Genomic DNA, 4,978 nt, shown 5'->3' with positions numbered 1-4,978 from the left:
CTGGAAGGAGGTGGGGTGAGGTGGGGCTCAGAGTAAAGTCTGAACTGGCCTGGAAGGAGGTGAGGTGAGGTGGGGCTCAGAGTAAAGTCTGAACTGGCCTGGAAGGAGGTGAGGTGAGGTGGGGCTCAGAGTAAAGTCTGAACTGGCCTAGAAGGAGGTGAGGTGAGGTGGGGCTCAGAGTAAAGTCTGAACTGGCCTGGAAGGAGGTGGGGCTCAGAGTAAAGTCTGAACTGGCCTGAAAGGAGGTGGGGCTCAGAGTAAAGTCTGAACTGGCCTGAAAGGAGGTGGGGCTCAGAGTAAAGTCTGAACTGGCCTGGAAGGAGGTGGGGCTCAGAGTAAAGTCTGAACTGGCCTGGAAGGAGGTGGGGCTCAGAGTAAAGTCTGAACTGGCCTGAAAGGAGGTGGGGCTCAGAGTAAAGTCTGAACTGGCCTGAAGGAGGTGGGGCTCAATAGTTCTGTTCTGCCGTTTCTGTCTGGATACCATGTCCTTTCTACAGTAGCAGCAGGGCGAAACGGTCATATGACATTCTTGTTGTTGAGTGCTTGGTCTGGTTTCAGGTGTCAAATGTAATGAGGAATATAACACAAAGCACAAAGCTTGTCAATAAAACATCAGTAACTGACAATAGTGAACTGTATTGATTATGAACTGAAACCAGTGGAGAATAGGGATAATGCCTTCACAGACCTCAGTATTGATTATGGACTGAAACCAGTGGAGAATAGGGATAAGCCTTCACAGACCTCAGTATTGATTATGGACTGAAACCAGTGGAGAATAGAGAAAATGCCTTCACAGAACTCAGAATTGATTATGGACTGAAACCAGTGGAGAATAGGGATAATGCCTTCACAGAACTCAGAATTGATTATGGACTGAAACCAGTGGAGAATAGGGATAATGCATTCACAGAGTGGAGAATAGGGATAATGCCTTCACAGAACTCAGAATTGATTATGGACGGAACCCAGTGGAGAATAGGGATAATGAATTCACAGAGTGGAGAATAGGGATAATGCCTTCACAGACCTCAGTATTGATTATGGACTGAAACCAGTGGAGAATAGGGATAATGCCTTCACAGACCTCAGTATTGATTATGGACTGAAACAAGTGGAGAATAGGGATAATGCCTTCACAGAGTGGAGAATAGGGATAATGCCTTCACAGAACTCAGAATTGATTATGGACCGCAACCAGTGGAGAATAGGGATAATGCCTTCACAGACCTCAGTATTGATTATGGACTGAAACCAGTGGAGAATAGGGATAATGCCTTCACAGAGTGGAGAATAGGGATAATGCCTTCACATAACTCAGTATTGATTATGGACTGAAACCAGTGGAGAATAGGGATAATGCCTTCACAGAACTGAGAATTGATTATGGACTGAAACCAGTGGAGAATAGGGATAATGCCTTCACAGAACTCAGAATTGATTATGGACTGAAACCAGTGGAGAATAGGGATAATGCCTTCGCAGAGTGGAGAATAGGGATAATGCCTTCACAGAACTCAGAATTGACAGCTCCGGACAGACTGGACTAATTTCTTCCATGGCCAGTAGCCTTTAGCTATTATACACAGACAGACAATTATACACAGACAGACTATTATAGACAGACAGACTATTATACACAGACAGACTATTCCCTGTTCATTATATTCAGGGTGTTTGTTCCCTGTTCATTATATTCAGGGTGTTTGTTCCCTGTTCATTATATTCAGGGTGTTTGTTCCCTGTTCATTATATTCAGGGTGTTTGTTCCCTGTTCATTATATTCAGGGTGTTTGTTCCCTGTTCATTATATTCAGGGTGTTTGTTCCCTGGTCATTATATTCAGGGTGTTTGTTCCCTGTTCATTATATTCAGGGTGTTTGTTCCCTGGTCATTATATTCAGGGTGTTTGTTCCCTGTTCATTATATTCAGGGTGTTTGTTCCCTGGTCATTATATTCAGGGTGTTTGTTCCCTGTTCATTATATTCAGGGTGTTTGTTCCCTGGTCATTATATTCAGGGTGTTTGTTCCCTGGTCATTATATTCAGGGTGTTTGTTCCCTGGTCATTATATTCAGGGTGTTTGTTTATATTCAGGGTGTTTGTTCCTGTTCATTATATTCAGGGTGTTTGTTCCCTGGTCATTATATTCAGGGTGTTTGTTCCCTGGTCATTATATTCAGGGTGTTTGTTCCCTGTTCATTATATTCAGGGTGTTTGTTCCCTGTATTATTCAGGGTGTTTGTTCCCTGTATATCCAGGGTGTTTGTTCCCTGTTCATTATATTCTGGGTGTTTGTTCCCTGTTCATTATATTCTGGGTGTTTGTTCCCTGGTCATTATATTCAGGGTGTTTGTTCCCTGTATATTCAGGGTGTTTGTTCCCTGTTCATTATATACAGGGTGTTTGTTCCCTGTTCATTATATTCTGGGTGTTTGTTCCCTGTTCATTATATTCTGGGTGATTGTTCCCTGTACATTCTGGGTGATTGTTCCCTGTACATTCTGGGTGATTGTTCCCTGTACATTCTGGGTGATTGTTCCCTGTACATTCTGGGTGATTGTTCCCTGTACATTCTGGGTGATTGTTCCCTGTACATTCTGGGTGATTGTTCCCTGTACATTCTGGGTGATTGTTCCCTGTACATTCTGGGTGATTGTTCCCTGTACATTCTGGGTGATTGTTCCCTGTACATTCTGGGTGATTGTTCCCTGTACATTCTGGGTGATTGTCCCCTGTTCATTATATTCTGTCTGTTTGTTCCCTGTTCATTATATTCTGTCTGTTTGTTCCCTGTTCATTATATTCTGTCTGTTTGTTCCCTGGTCATTCTGGGTGATTGTTCCCTGTACATTCTGGGTGATTGTTCCCTGTACATTCTGGGTGTTTGTTCCCTCATTCATATTGTTCAGAGAATGCTTCTAAAGGGTCTAAATGCTTCTAAAGGGTCTAAATGCTTCTAAAGGGAGATCTGAGATCCATAAACTCTTTTCATTTACCCACATTCACTTAATGCTAGATGCACTTCAGTGTACAAAAGAAACACTGGAGATGAAGGGATCTTATAATTAGCTCGGTAGGGCCAAGCCAACACCTATGGAGACAGCATATTCCACAGCTTGGCAGACAAAAACGGAGATGGGACACAGATGCTGTAAATAATGATTAGTTACAACATTAAAAATGCATGTCTAAGTCAAACAGGGAACACGTTAATTTAACGGCCTACTAACTGCTTCCATTATTCTAATGAATAACAATACAGAAATAACTAAATCCCTGAACCTTCACCTTTATAACGCCAGGTAGCCATGGTAACTGGCTGGGATGAGGCGGTGCTCCTCCGTTACCAGGGAGCTAGGCATGATGAGACCTGAGAGTCAGAATAATGCTCAATGTGGAACTAAATGGTGTGACGGGGGTGTAGGAGGATGGGGGAGTAGGTGAAGACAGGGGTAAAAAAAAACAGGGAAGTGGAGACTAAGGTTTGCAGAGAAGAGACGGAGAGTATAAGGCAAGTAGCGGTAAACCGTAGCCTAGTTGCTCTCCGTGGTTCTGAAACGCATAAACTTCATGCAAGTAGAAAGCCGATACTGCAAACTTTAGGTCTGAAAGCTATAAAGCTGGTATTTCATAAAGCCAATAGAAAACCATTTTTACTTTACGGACTTTTCCTTGTCAACAGTGAACTGTGGTTGTTTTAGCTGTTAATTGTTAAACGTTTAGCTGTTAATTGAAGATACAAAAACCGACACCAAATCTATTTAAAAACATCCAACTAATAAAAATGTATTTATCTATCTCTTCCCAAATCCGATTTATTTCATTACTTTGATGAAATGTAATGCCATTCACACCTTGCAGATCTTTAAGGTAAAAACGTGTGAATCATACATTTCTCTAAACCGCGGATCTCATTCCAAACACTGCTTCACTAGCTACCGCTCAGTGAAGTTTCCCTCTATCGCTGGCTCTTCTCTTCCATCTCTGCCTCCACTAAAACTCCATGTTCCCGACACTCCAACATCATCTTACCGTATCTGCTTGACGTCCCAAACTGGTACAACACCGTCATGAAAAGCAACGCTCTCCATAGCTTCGGTTGCTTCATTTTTAGACAGACACCACCTAAAATACAACTATTGTCTGATGTACCAACACGATCCAATTCCTGTGCCGTTGGAGATAGAATCAAATCCCCATGTTTCTTCACCCAGCTACGGGCAGACCTTTAACGCGCTGGATTCACCGAAACAAAACGTTTCGCTAAAGTGCAATAACTGGGTTTGGCCAGAAAAAGAGAGGAAAAAAAAAATCAAACACACATACGACACAAGGGGCATCCAAACCCTTGAAATTCTGGAGCGGATTTGGGGAGCGGGAATCGCTCGGTCTGTGGTGGCGGGGACATTCATATTAAACATTCATATGGTGGGGGACCCGCAATGACGTCACAGGAGAACGCAGTGGACCGACGGTTAATGAGAGCTACACCTGTGACGGTTTCACCTGACCTTGTCAGATGACTTATATCAGAGCACAGCGGTGGGGAAATGGTCTCTATACGGTCTTTATCTTTGATTGTCAATGTTGGTTCTGCTTCTTTCTGTCCTATTTTTTTGGGATAGAGAAATTGATTCTCAGCCCACTTTTAGGTTAAGGGGTTAGTAGTTCATTCGAAAACTGCTTGACTTTTGCATGCGAGTCAAATAAGGTGCCGATTATATTCAGAGTGGTAAGCTTTACTCATACACCCCTAAATGAGCACCCCTCACCTGAGGCTGAGGTACATCTTTGAAGAATGTTCAAATGAAACAAGGCCACCAGGAAGGGGGGGGGGGTGGCTAACTGAAGAACACAAAGAGACAGAAAACGTGAAGTATTCAATATGTTCGATGTCCTTCCGCTTCCTACCACCTGCTGCCATGCAAACTAGGACGTAGGTTTCGTGGCTGTTTATACAAATTGACATGACAGC

This window comes from Oncorhynchus gorbuscha, linkage group LG09 (genome assembly GCF_021184085.1).
Source record: "Oncorhynchus gorbuscha isolate QuinsamMale2020 ecotype Even-year linkage group LG09, OgorEven_v1.0, whole genome shotgun sequence".
NCBI lineage: Eukaryota > Metazoa > Chordata > Actinopteri > Salmoniformes > Salmonidae > Oncorhynchus > Oncorhynchus gorbuscha.
This window is presented reverse-complemented; position numbering follows the sequence as displayed.